The sequence below is a fragment of the Equus przewalskii genome, chromosome 14 (assembly GCF_037783145.1).
Source record: "Equus przewalskii isolate Varuska chromosome 14, EquPr2, whole genome shotgun sequence".
NCBI classification, from domain to species: domain Eukaryota; kingdom Metazoa; phylum Chordata; class Mammalia; order Perissodactyla; family Equidae; genus Equus; species Equus przewalskii.
Genome location: NC_091844.1, coordinates 37,363,181 through 37,378,155, shown reverse-complemented (window position 1 = coordinate 37,378,155; position 14,975 = coordinate 37,363,181). Strand labels below are relative to the sequence as shown.

The window sequence follows — 14,975 nt, the reverse complement described above, 5'->3', positions numbered from 1 at the left end:
CATTGCAAGATCGTCACCTCTTTCTGGTCAAGGTTCACGGCAGGATTAAAATGCTGGAAGTTGCCCTGAGTGGGGGCATCTTGGACCACATCAGGGCAATCAGCTCAAAACCAGGCCACTAAGTCCAAGGGCCTAGGCAAAGAGTAAAGGCTGGTGTAGAAGTCAGAATCTTCGGAGAACAGAGAGGCATTGGTGACTTGGGAGTAAGGAGGCTGCACAGGATGGATGCCTTTTTTCCATAGGGGTTTTTCTGTGGCCCTCAGCCCACTTATGTGAGCAGGATAAATGAATTAAAAACAAGCAATCTGAAGATTTGACATGAGAATGATATTTGCACACTGAGGAGGGTAAGAAAGAATGCATTCATTACTCTTTTCAGATTATTGCCAATAAATTAGGCATTTCCAGTTTCGAGACAATGCTGGACTATATAAGAACCACATAAAACAGTAAAAATAGCATATAATTGTGGAAACCTTCACCTATTTATCCAAAAATATTTTCTAAGTTTCTTTAATGTGCCAGACCTATCATGTATGCTGGGGATACAGCAGTGACCATGACAACCAGGCCCTCGATACCCTGAAGCTCACCTTTGTCTTCTGATACAGCTTTCTATATCTGAAACATGATCATCTACACAATTACTGTGATTATTAGACCATACATTTTTGAGTAGGGGGTATGCCATATTCCTCTCTGTATTCCTATCACCTAAAATCTGACTGACATAGAAGCCACTCAAAAAATATTTGTTGACTGAACAAATGAATTCACTTGCAGTGAGAATAGCATAGCTGGTGAAATTCATCCAAAATGCATGTATTTTTAAGTTAGTATGACTAAAACTTCACGAAACCAAAATCTATCTCATATATTCTGAAGTGTAACACCAAAAAAGTATTTTTATTAACGAAGTTCTGTGGAAAAATATCCTTACAAAGGATATATTCGGAAATTAGTCAGGAATTATTTTTGTTTTTCCTCTGTGCTATTTTGGCTATTCTTCTGTGCCAACAATTTGCTGCTAGAAGTTTTTTAAAATGGAATCATTAAGTAATAGATTAAATCCAGCTGGCTTCAAATGAAATAGGGGGGGAACTGGGGGGAAACAGATGGCCACATATCCAGGGAATTCTATGACCTCAGTGACGACCAACTGAAATTCCTAGACTTTTCTTGTCAGAGAAATTCTATGTTCCCTGAGAATTATTATTATTTTTTTGTTGAGATAAAATTCACATAACATAAAATTAACCAAAGTATACAATTCAGTGACGTTTAAGTACATTCACAATGTTGTACAACCAACACCTCTATCTGGTTCCAAAACATTTCGTCTTCCTAAAAGGAAACCCCATATCCACTAAGCAGTCACCCTGAGAATTATCTAATCTTTAGCTGCATGTAGTAAGTACTAATTCTATCAGCTCTGTGATAGAGAAATAACACAAAAATTATTTTCCTCCAAAAAGTATAAAAATAGTAATTTAATAACAGAGTTTGCAGGGCCAGCTGGGGGCCAGTCTGTGATCCCAATAGTGATGACCTCCTGACCTCTGATTCTGAGCGTGTGGTATCTTCTGCCCTCCAGAGGGGCAGCAGTTCTATGTCTGCACAGACCTTACAGCCTCTGAAAAATCTGCCTGGGTGATCCTAGAAGGCCAAAATGTCAACTGAGTTTTGAAGAATATTTAAAGTTTTCAGACTTAAGTGATTATAAATTATCAATAACCAGGCAATCAGGAGATGTGTTAAGTGGTTAAAAAGAAAAGTGTGGATTCCAAGTCTATAAATGGGTGGAAAAGTGAAAAAAGCTACAAACGCTACAGTAACAGCCTCCAGGAATTGCCTCTTCACAACCTTGACTCTGTTGAGGGAGAACGTGTGCTGGGAAAGGGACTCATGGTTTTCAGGGGAAGGACTAAGAGGCCTCTTGGGGAGAACATCCAGCCTAAGAGAAGAGCCTGGAGGAAGAGTTTGGGCCAGAAACAAATGTTGAGTCACCAGAGGGCATGGTTTTTCTGATTCCAGTGTTATGCTTGTCATTCAGATTCCTCTCCTAGCCCAGATACTCCTGGGGCTCATGTTGGGGTGGGGTAGGGTGGGGGACACGGTGAGTAAAAAATTGAAGATTGAAACAGCTGCTTAGCTAGAAAGGAGGAGTTCTGAACTCAGCTAAGGCAGCTCATCCATTCACCAAATACGTGTGGGAAGAACCAAGGGCGGGGCATTTGCTAGACACAGAGGATAAAATGAGAAACAAGATAGATATAGTCCCTGTTCCCAAGAGGTTTACAGTCTAGAGGTAGATATTCAAAATGAGACTACATAAATACCAGTTAAAATAAAGGCTACAAAGGAACAGTTCAGTGGGCAATAACAGTGTTTAATGGGGGAATCTAACCTAGTCTGGAAAGACAGGAAACATTTCAGCTGAAACCTAAAGGATGAGCGGTTGGGAAGGGCGTGTTAGCATTTTTGGAGGTGGAAGGAGCTTGAGTTTGAGAAGATGGTGGCTGTTTCACACTTGCCAAGCCACGTGTCCTGCTAGCAAGTATACCCAGCCCTAGGCGGGACAGAGTCCCTCTCAGCTGTAAGACTGCGGGTGTGACCTGAACTAGGGCCTGGAACGGCTTGGTCAAAGAATTTGGCGAGTGTCCTGTTTCTCTTCCAGCTAAATGCACTAGGCCATTAGTTTGGCCACCACGCATGCCTCACTCTTCTATGTAACATTGTCCCAAAGATGTGGATTTAATCTCTTCAGGAAATTCCATGACTATTCTAGAATCTAGATCAACTCTCATACCAGGAGCCAAAACTAAGGAATGTGGTGCTGGCAGGACCAGCATACTGACCCGGTTAACGCTTTTGGCTCAGTTCAGGGCCACATGTGTTTATACATCTGCATGAGAGACTTCTCACAACATTAACTCCTTTGTGGTAGGAAGTTGGCCACGGTTACGCTTTCCCTAGCAGAGAAGCTTCACAGGAAATGAGCTGGCTGAAGACACATAAATCTCTCAATTACATCAGGGCCAGGTTTCCTATTAGTTTTTGGGTAGAACTGCTGTGGATGGGGACAGCACCTCCAGCCATCCTTTGCTCCGGGAGGCCAGGAAAGTTGTCCTTGTTTAGAGCAGTATCCCGGCACCTGGCACAGTGCATACTGCATGGCAGGGAGTTGATAAATATCTATGTACTGAATGTGTGGAGGCGAGCACAGGGCAGGCAGTTCTGCCTAAGCAGGTCCCAGCTAACCCAAAAGATGAGCATTCTCTGCTCACAGGGATGCGAGAAACCAGCAGCTAAAGCAGTGATTCTCATCCTTGCCTGCACACCAAGGGGATTTTAAAAAATATGTATATGCTTTTATTTCAGATATGTTTTTAAAAGTATATTTATAAATAAATTAGAGTGGAAGTAAATAGGACCAAATATTAACTTTTTGACAGTGAGATAATATGTAGTTGTTAATCTTACTCTGTTGCTTTTCTGCATTCCAAGGTAGGAATGTTACCTAAAAGAACAACAGCTTTCCTGGGTATAACTGGCATACAATAAACTGAATATGTTTAAAGTGTCAGTTCGATAAGTTTTAATACATGAATACATAAGTGAAATCATCACCACAAAAAGATAATGATATGGATCACCCCTAAAAGTTTCCTCATGTCCCATTCTAATACTACCCTTCTGTTCCACCCCTGCCCCATCCCCAGGCAATCACTGATCTGTTTCCTATCACTATAGATTAGTCCATGCTCTCTAGAATTTTACATAAATGGAATTATAAAGTACGTATTCTTTCTGTCTGGCTTTTTTCACTCAACGTAATTATTTTGAGATTCATTCACGTTGTTATGTGTATCAGTAATTTATTCCTTTTTATTGCTGAGTAACATTACATTGTACATATACATAATATATTTATCCATTCACCTGTTGATGGACATGGAGGTTGTTTCCAATTTTTAGTTATTACAAAAAAAGCTGCTATGAACATTCACAGCCAAGGCTTTGTGTAGACGTATGTTTTCATTTATCTTGGGTAAATACCTAGGAGTTGAGTGTAAATACCTAGGTAGGTATATGGCTTAACTTTTTAAGAAGCTGCCAAACCGTTTTCCAAAATGGCTATAACATTTTACATTTCCACCAGTAATGTATGAGAGTTCCAGTTGTTCCATATCCTCTCCAACCTTTGGTATGGTTAGTCTTTTTAATTTAAACATTCTAGTAGGTATATACGTATATCACTGTGCTTTTAATTTGCATTTCCCTAATGATCAATGATGTTGAGCACCTTTTCATGTGTTTATTTGCCATCTGAATATCTTCTTTGGTGAAATGTCTGTTCAAATTTTTTGTCCATATTTTTATTTGTGTGTTTATGTGTGTTCGTATTACTAAGTTTTAAGAGTTATTTCTGTATTCTGGATACAAGTCCTTTATCCAATATGTGATTTCAAATATTTTCTCCCAGTTTGTGGCTTTTCATTATCTTCACAGTATCTTCTGATGAGCAGAAGTTCTTAATTTTGATGAAGTCCAATTTATCAAAACATTTTTTATAGATAATCCCTTTAGCGTGGCATCTAAGGAATCTTTGCTTAACCAAAGATTACCAAAATTTTGCCTATTTTTTCTTATAGAAGTTTTATAGTTTTAGGTTTTATATTTAGGCCTATTATCCATTTTGAGTTAATTTTTTCACATGGTAAGAGATATAAAGTTCATTTTTTTTGCATATAAATGTCCTATTGTTGCAGTACCATTTGTTCAAAAAAACCCCTATACTTTCTTCTCTGAATTGCTTTGTCCCTTTGTTGAAAATCAATGGACCATATATGTGTAGACCTAGTCCTGGATTCTCTTTTCTTTTCTGTTCCATTGAACTACTTGACTTTTTCTTTTCTTTTCTTTTTTTTTTTTTTGCTGAAGAAGATTCACCCTGAGCTAACATCTATTGCCAACTTTCCTCTTTTCACTTGAGGAACATCTGCTCTGAGCTAACATTTGTGCCAATCTTCCTCTATTTGGTATGTGGGTAGCTGCCACAACATGGCCACAGACAAGTGCTGTAGGTCAGCACCTGGGAACCAAACTCAGGCCTCCGAAGCAGAGTATGCCAATTAACCACTAGGCCATGGGGCTGGCCCCCTACTTGACTATTTTGACAGCAATATCTTTAGGTCATGAAGTCATGTACTGTTAAGTCCTCTAACTTTGTTTTTTTTCCAAAAATGTTTTGGCTATTCTAGATTCTCTGCATTTCCACGTGAATTTTAGAATCAAATTGTCAATTTCTATAAAAAGTCTGCTAAGATTTTGCTGGAGGTTGCATTGAATCTATAGATAAATTTGAGGAGAAAGCACATCTTAAAAATATCAAGTCTTCAATCACTTGGACGTTTAAAAAAAAAAATACTGATGCCTAGCTACTCCAGACCAATTGAATCAGAATTTCTGGGGATGGGACATGGGTATCATTACTTTCTAAGAAATTCCCCGGGTGATTTTAATGTGTATCTAGGGTGGGGAACACTGAGCCCTGGCATGTCTCTTAGTGGGGTTCTGCCTGCTTAATGCTCCCAAAGGGAATGAGCCGTGTTGAAGAACACAAGGAATGATTGAAAGAACTAGTGCTGCTGAGCTTAAAGAGGAACTTTCAAAGAGATACAGATTTGAAGGGCTATCATGTAGGAGAGGAATTAGATTCTTTCTAATCCAACAGACAGAAACTTCAGGGAGTCGGATATCATCTCAGCCCCAGGAGGAACTTTCTGACAATGAGCAATGTCCTCAGAAACAATGGACTTCCTAGGAGAGGAGATCGTTTGCAGTTCTATAGACTGAATAACTGGTGGGATCCATTCGTTCAACACTCACCAGGTGCCTATTATGTACTAATTGAAAAGTAGCAGAGAATTTTCAGCATCAGCAGAGTTCTTGGAAAAATGGTTTAGCTAACTACTCTGAGTTTCTGATTCTTTGAACTACTTCCTTAATAATTTTCATGAAATGGCTGCATTACATTGTTGGGCCACAAGTGTAGACTTCGTTATAATTCACATTTCAGAGTTGATGGGGAAAAAATGAAATACACTGCTGATGGGTAACTAGTTCAGTGTGAGGGATAAGAACACTCAGGGGCATATAGCATTATGTGGGAGGGACAACAGAAATGGTAATAATGGTCCATCTCACTGGGAAAAGGAAGCTCAGACCATGAAACTTCTGTGGAATGAATCTATTGTGTTGATCACATGAGCAGGACAATGATACTGCGGTGTACTTTATATGGAGGTAAAGTAGCAGCTAAATGTTTGACAGATTTAAAACATAATTAGTTTTTTCAGGGTACATGCAATGTTGACCATAACTGACCATATTCTGAGCCATAGAGACTAAAAAAATTTCAAATGATTGAAACTATATAGAGAACTATATGTTCTCTGATTACAGTGGAATTAAGCTAGAAATCAATAATATAAAGATAATTTAAAAACTGCTAGGTGTTCAGAAATTAAGTAATACACTCCTAAATAACCTATGGGTCTAAGAAGAAACTACAATAAAAGTTGGAAACTATTTTGAACTGAAAGGAATATTTTGTTTCATATTATGAAAATACAACACATTCAGATGGAGGTGCAACTTAAGTTGTGCTCAGAGAAATATGTGTAGTCTTAAATGAATACATTGGAAAAGAAGAAAGGCTGAAAATCATTTTAAGAAGTTGGGAAAAGAGTACCAACTTAAACCTAAAGGAAGTCTTAGAGAGAGTCATATGAAATTATCTATATCCAATCATTTTTTACCTACAAAAACAGCAATTTAATTTTGTTCAACGTAATAGAAGAAAGGAAATAATAAAAAGCAAAATACATTATAATGAAATTAAAAAGTTATAATGGTAAGAATCAAACCAAAGTTGGTTTTTTATGAAGAGTAATAGAGAGGTTCTTGAAATGTAGTCTGAGGACCCTTGGATGTATGAATTCAAGGGGTCCGCAAAGTCAAAATTATTTTCATCATCGTCATCATCATATATTTTCCTTTTGCATCCTCATCCTTTCACGTACACAGTAGAGTTTTCCAGTGGCTACATGACAATATTGCAACAGACTGAAAGCAGAAGTAGATAAGGGAATCTAGCTGTCTTCTATTAAATCTGATATTGAAAGAGATTTAAGACCTAAAACAATGCTATTCTTATCATTCAATTTTTTGTTTTGAAAAATGTTGCTATTTTCATTAAAATAGAGATATTTCCATAAAACTATGTTATTTTGTTAAAATGTAATGGGTTTTAAATGAATTAATAAATATTTTTAAATTTTCACAATTTTAATTTCTAACATGATAAATATTGATACATATAGCCAACACAAACAAAAGTTCTTTAAGGTCTTCAATAATTTTTAAGAGTATAAAGGATCCTGAGAATCATTGGACTAATAAAATTTATTTACCACTGGTTAGGTTGATCAAGTGAAAAATAAAAAAGAAGGCATGAATCTCTAATATCGGCAACTAAAAGGAGATATCAGTATATGACCTATAGACATTAAAAAGATATTATGAACACCTTTATGCTAATTTATTTGAAATTTTAATGAATTGAAAAATTCCCAGAAAAACAAAACTTACTAAAAACTGACACAAAAAGAAGTAGAACATATGAATAGTTCTATATCTATTTAAACATTTAATTTCTAATTTAAAACATTCCTCTGACATATGCAAAAACTCTAGACCCCAATGACTTTGCCAGTAAATTCTACCAAAAAATTAAAGAAGAAGTAACACCAATCTTAATTAAATCTTCAAGAGAATAAACTAAAAGGGGAAACTGGCCAACTTGCTCATTGAGATCAGCATAATCTGGTGCCAAACCTCACAGGGACAACACAAGAAAGGAATATCACTGGCCAATCTCTTTTATGACAGAAGCAAAAGTCCTAAACAAAATATTATCAAATTTAATCCAGTGATACATAATAGGATAATATGTCACAACAAGTTGAGTTTATTCCAGGAATGCAATGTTGGTTTACTATTTGAAAATCAATCAGTGTAATTCATGATATTAATGGAATAAAGGATATCAATTATATGTTCCATTCAACACATGCAGAAAAAGCATCAACAATTTAAAAAATTCAACAATTATTCATGATATAAAAATAAAATAAAACAACCTTTTAACAAATTGAGTTTAGAGGGAACTTCATTAACCTGATAAAGAATAGTTATGGGCCAGCCCCGTGGCCAAGTGGTTAAGTTCACATGCTCTGCTTCAGCAGCCCAGGGTTTCGCCAGTTCAAAACCTGGGCGTGGACATGGCACCACTCATCAAGCCATGCTGAGGCAGCATCCCACATGCCACAACTAGAAGGACCCACAACTAAAAATACACAACTATGTACAGGGGGGCTTTGGGAGAAAAAGGAAAAATTAAAAAGAAAATCTTAAAAAAAAAAAGAATAGTTACAAAATACCTACAGCAAACATCATAGTTAATTTGAGGTATTGAAAGCTTTCCTCCTGAGATTGGGAATGAAGCAAGGCTGTCCACTGCCACCACTGTTATTCACTATTTTTCTTCTTTTTTTCAAAAATGTTTTTAAAGTTACATTGGTTTATAACATTGTATAAATAAATTCAGGTGTACATCATTACATTTTGACTTCTGTATAGACTACATCATGTTTACCACCAAAAGTCTAGTTGCCATCCATCACTGTACAAATGTGCCCTTTTACCCCTTTTGCCCTCCCTCCACCTGCCTTCCCCTCTGGTAACCACCAATCTATTCTCTGTATCTACGTGTTTGTTGTTGTTGTTTTTTATATCTTCCACTTATGAGTGAAATCATACAGTGTTTGGCTTTCTCCATCTGATTTATTTTGCTTAGCATAATAACCTCAAAGCCCATACATGTTGTCCTAAATGGCAAGGTTTCATCTTTTTTATGGCTAAGTATAGTAGTCTACTGTGTGATATATACCACATCTTTATCCATTCATCTGCTGATGGACACTTAGGTTGCTTCCAAGTCTTGGCAATTATGAATAATGTTGCAATGAACATAGGTGTTATGTGGAAAGATACCAAGAAGTGGAACAGCTGGATCATATGGTAATTTTATTTGTAATTTTTTGAGGAATCTCCATACTATTTTGTATAGTGGCTGTACCAGTTTGCATTCCCACCAGCAGTGTATGAGGGTTCCCTTTGCTCTACATCTTATCCAACACTTGTTATTTCTTGTCTTTTTAATAATAGCCATTCTGACAGGCATGAGGTGATATCTCATTGTGATTTTGCTTTAGCATTTCCCTAATATTTCGTGATACTGACTGAAAATCTTTTCATGTGCCTGTTGGTCATCTGTATATCTTCTTTGGAAAAATATCTGTTCAGATCCTCTGCCCATTTTTTAATTGGCTTTTTTGTTTCTTAAAGATTTTATTTTTTTCCTTTTTCTCCCCAAAGGCCCCCAGTACATGGTTATATATATTTTAGTTGTGGGTCCTTCTAGTTGTGGTTCATGGGACACCGCCTCAGCATGGCCTGATGAGCAGTGCCATGTTCACACCCAGGATTCGAACCAGTGAAACCCTGGGCCACCAAAGCAGAGCATGTGAACTTAACCACTTGGCCACAGGGCCAGCCCTCGGCTTTTTTGTTTCTTCGTTGTTGAGCTGTATGAGTTCTTTGTACATTTTGGATATTAACCCCTTACTGGATATATGATTTGCAAATATTTTCTCTCAATTGGTAGATTGTCTTTTTGTTTTGTTGATGGTTTCCTATACCATGTAGAAGTTTTTTAGTTTGATGTAGTCCCATTTGTTTTTCTTTTGTTTACCTCAGGCAAGGCAAACAAAAGATATCAATTATATCTTGCCTGAGGTAAACAAAAGATACTGCTAAGACTGCTGTCAAAGAGTGTACTGCCTATGTTTTCTTCTAGAAGTTTTATGGTTTCAGGTCTTCATTCAAGTCTTGAATCCATTTTGAGTTAACTTTTGTATATGGTGTAAGACAGCTGTCCACCTTCATTCTGTGTATGCAGCTGTCCAGTTTTCCCAACACCACTTATTGAAGAGACTTTCCTTTCTCTATTATATGTTCTTGGCTCCTTTATAAAAAATTAGCTGTCCATAAATGTGTAGGTTTATTTCTGGGCTGTCAATTCTGTTCCATTGATCTGTGTGTCTGTTTTTCTGCCAGTACCATGCTGTTTTGGTTACTACAGCTTTTTACATCTATGTTCATTAGTGATATTGGCCTGTAATTTTTTTTTTCTGCATTGTCTTTGTCTGGTTTTGGTATCAGGGTAATGTTGGCCTTGTAGAATGATAGCAAGCATTGCCTCCTCTTCAGTTTTTTGGAATAGCTGGAGAAGGACAGGTATTAAATCTTCTTTGAATGTTTGGTAGAATTCACCAGGAAGCCATCTGGTTCTGGACTTTTGTTTTTGGGGAGGTTTTTGATTACTGTTTCGATCTCCTTACTAGTGATTGGTTTATTTAGATTTTCTATTTCTTCTTGATTCAGTTTTAGAAGGTTGTATAATTTTAGGAATTTATCCATTTCTTCTAGAATATCCAATTTGTTGGCATATAGCTTTTCATAATAGTCTCTTATAATCCTTCATATTTCTGTGGTATAAATTGTAATTCCTCCTCTTTCATTTCTGTTTTATTTATTTGAGCTTTCTCTCTTTTTTTCTTAGTGAGTCTAGCTAAAGGTTTGTCAATTTTGTTTATCTTTTCAAAGAACCAGCTTTTAGTTTCATTGATCCTTTCTATTGTCTTTTTAGACTCTATTTCGTTTATTTCTGATTTTATTATTTCCTTCTTTCTACTGACTTTGAGCTTCATTGTTCTTTATTTCTAGTTCCTTTAGGTGTAATGTTAGATTGTTTATTTGAGATTTTTCTTATTTTTTGAGGTAGGTCTGCATCACTACAAACTTCCCTCTTAGTCCTGCTTCTGCTGTATCCCATATATTGGTATGTCATATTTTCATTTTCCTTTGTCTCAAGGTATTTTTTGATTTCTCCTTTGATTTCTTTGTTGACTCAATAGTTGTTCAGTAGCATTTTGTTTAATCTCCACATATTTGTGGCTTTTCCAGTTTCCTTCTTGCAGTTGATTTCTAGTTTCATACCACTGTGGTCAGAAAAAATGCTTGATATGATTTCAGCCTTCTTAAATTTATTGACACTTGTTTTGTGGCCTAACATGTGACCTATTCTGGAGAAGGTTCTATGTGCATTCAAAAAGAATGTGTATTCTGCAGCTTTTGGATGGATTCTTCTGTATATATCTATTAAGTCCCATCTGGTCTAATGTGTCATTTAAGGCCAATGTTTCCTTATTGATCTTCTGTCTGGATGATCTATGCATTGATGTACGTGGAGTGTTACAGTCTCCTACTGTCACTTTCTCCTTTTATGTCTGTTAATAATTGCTTTATGTATTTAGGTGCTTCTATGTTGGGTGCATAGATATTTACAAGTGTCATGTCCTCTTGTTGGATTATTCCTTTTATCATTATGTAATGCTCTTCTTTGTCTCATTACAGTTTTTGTTTTAAAGTGTATTGTGTCCGACATGAGTATTGCTACACCAGCTTTCTTTTCATTTCCACTTGCATGGAATATCTTTTCTCATCCCTTTACTTTCAGTTTGTGAGTGTCTGAAATGTATCTCTTGTATGCAGCATACATATGTGTCTTGCTTTTTATCCATTCAGCCACCCTATGTCTTTTGATTGGCGCACTTAGTCCATTTAAATTTAAAGTAACTATTGATAAGTATATACTTATTGCCATTTTGTTACTTTTTTCTGGATTTTTTTGTAGTCATTTTCTGTTCCTTTCTTCTCTTATGCTCTTTCCTTGTGATTTGATGACTTTCTTTAGTGTTATGTTTGTGCTCCTTTCTCTTTATTTTTGGGATATATATTATAGAATGTTGGTTTGTGGTTATCGTGAGGTTCATATATAATAACCTATGTAAACAGTAATCTATTTTAAGTTGATGGTCTCAAGTTGGACTTCATACTAAAAACCCTATAATTTTACTCCCCTCCTCCACATTTTATGTTTCTGACATCACATTGTATGTCTCTCAATTTTGAGTATCCCTTAACCTCTTATCATAGATATAGATGTTTTTAGTAATTTTGTCTTTTGACCTTCAGACTAGCTTTATAGGTGCTTGATCCAATACCTTTAGTATATATTTGCCTTTACCATTGGTATTTTTTCTTTGATAATCTTCTTATTCCTACTTGTGGCCTTTTCTTTTCCACATAAATAAGTCCCTTTAACATTTCTTGTAAGGCCAGTTTAGTGGTGATGAGTTGTTTTGTCTTTGCTTGTCTGGAAAACTCTTTATCTCTCCTTTCATTCTGAATGATAACCTTGCCAGGTAGAGTATTCTTGCCTGTAGGTTTTTTCTTTTTCAGTACTTTGAATATATCATGCCACTCCCTCCCTTCTAGCCTGTAAATTTCTGCTGAAAAGTCAGTTGATAGCCCTATGGAGTTTTCTTCATATGTAACTTGTTGCTTTTTTCTTGCAGCTTTTGGAATTCTCTCTTTATCTTCAACTGACATTTTAATTATATTGTGTCTTGATGTGGGCTTCTTTGGGTTCATCTTGTTTTGTGCTCTCTATGCTTCCTGTACCTGGATATCTTTTTTCTTCCCCAGGCTAGGGAAGTTTTCAGCTATTATTTCTTCAAACAAGCTCTCTGCCCCCTTGTTTCTCTCTTCTCCTTCTGGGACACCTATAATGTGAATGTTAGTGTGCTTGATGTTGTCCCAGATGTCCCTTAGAGTGTCCATGTTCTTTGTAATTCTTTTTTCCTTTTTTTCTTTTGTTCAGCTTGAGTGATTTTCTCTACTCTGTCATCCAGATTTCTGATCTGTTCTTCTGTGTCCTCCACTTGGCTGTTGATTCCCTCTAGTGAATTTTTCCTTTCCATTATTGTATTCTTCAGCTCTCTTTGGCTCTTTTTTATATTTTCTAATTCTTTGTTGAAGTTCTCACTGTGTTCATTTATTCTTCTCCCCAGTTCCGTGAGCATCCTTATGACCATTAGTTTATACTCTTTATCAGGTAGGCTGTTTATCTCTATTTTGTTTAGTTCTTTTCCTGAGGATTTGTCCTGTTCTTTTATTTGGAACATATTCCTCTGTCTCCTCATTTTGCCTACATCTCTGTGCTTATTTCTATGTATTAGGTAGATCAGCTACATCTCCTGATCTTAGAAATGTGGCCTTATGCAGATGTCTTTTGGGGCCCAGCAGTGTACTCCCTTCTCATTACTCATGCTAAATGCTCCAGGAGTGTCCCCTATGCAGGCTGTGTGTATCCTTCTGTTGTGGTGGGGCTGCTATGGCTGTAGGCACACAGGTACGCTGAGCTGTCCCGTAGGCCAGCTGGTTGTGAGGCCTGTCGACATTCGGCTGCTACACGCTTGTTATTGGGTGGAAAAGCCCCTGGCACAGCTGGCTGCGAGGTCTGGTGGCACACAACTAGTGCTGGTTTGCTAATTAGCAAGCCAGGCCATGAGTGTTGCTGATTGCTAGGCCTGGAGGCACACAACTGCTGCAGGCCCCTGGTATGGCTGGCTACATGGTCATGCACTCTGCTGCCTCAGGTGAGCTGGTGGGTGGGGCAGGCCCGTCATGTGGCAGTATGCAACTGTTTCAGGATGTTGATAGGCAGGACAGATTCCCCGTGTGGCTGTTTGTGAAGCCCAGCTGTGCTTGTCTGCTGTGGGCTCCCTGGTGAGTGGGTGGGGTTTGTCCCTGGATGGGCTGCCTGTACTGCCTGGCTGTGGTCAGTTGCCTCAGGTGCTCTAGTGGGTGGGGCAGGCGCCTGCGCTAAGAGGCTAGAGGAAGGATTCCAATGGTGCTTGCCAGAGTCTGTGTCAGCATGGCTGAACTAGGTCACAATAATGGCTGCTGCCAGTGTCTCAGTCCCTAAGGGGTGGGCTCAGCCACCTCCTGCCTCTCCAGGATATGCTCTGAATTTAGGTAAGTGAGTCTCTTTTACCAACATACTATGCGCTTTTCTATCTAGTGTTTTTGTGCTGGTTTCTGGGTTGAGTGAACCTGTGCATGGGCTCTTTAAGAGCAGGTTTTTTCTTTCCCCCAAATTGTGTAGCTTTCCTGGGTGTATTCCCTGTTAGTTTTCAAAGCCAGGTATTCTGGGATCTCCTCTCTTGTGCTAAATCTAAGGGCTGGGGTACCTAATATGGAGCTCAAATCCCCTGCGCCTCTGGGAAAAGCTTCATACCTTTGAGATTGCTCCTGACCCTGATGTGCTGTAGCTAGGGTATGACGTTTTCCTCAGCAGGACTGTGTCTATGCCCTTCCACTGCTGTCTGTGTTGTCCCTTGTGGAGGTTCTTTTCATCCAGTTTCCAGATCTCTCTCAGAGGAAATTGTCCCACAGGTAGTTGTAGGTTTGTTGTATCCACGGGAGGACATGAGCTTAGGATCTTCCTAAGCTGCCATCTTCCAAACTCCTAAACAGTCTTGAGGAGGAGTTTGGAAGCAGCTTCTCCACTTGCACTGAATGCTTGTAGGTGCTGGATGCTGGCCCAGATCCTGCTCCTATTCACTATTTTTCTGAAGGGCTTAGAAAGTACAATAAATCAAGAAAAAGCATATAATAGGCATAAGTATTAGAATGAAAGAAAAATGATAAAACTATTGTTATTCACAGATAATACGATTGTATATGTATGAAATCCAAAAGGATATTCAGAGAAACCATTAACATTGTATTTCTTTATATAATTCACTCCTGCATATGTATCCAGCAAAATGTGTACATATGTGTACCAAAAGACATTTACAATGTGTATGGCAGCATTATTTACAATATACATAAACTGAAAACAAACCAAATGCCCATTAACTGGATAGTGGAAAAAT

General features: G+C 37.6%; 1 long non-coding RNA gene across 1 annotated transcript in view; it reads right to left on the bottom strand.

Annotated features, from left to right (window-relative positions):
- The window catches only part of LOC139075548 (uncharacterized), a 91,895-nt gene that overhangs the window by 24,824 nt on the left and 52,096 nt on the right, over window positions 1-14,975 (bottom strand). The window lies entirely within an intron of this gene.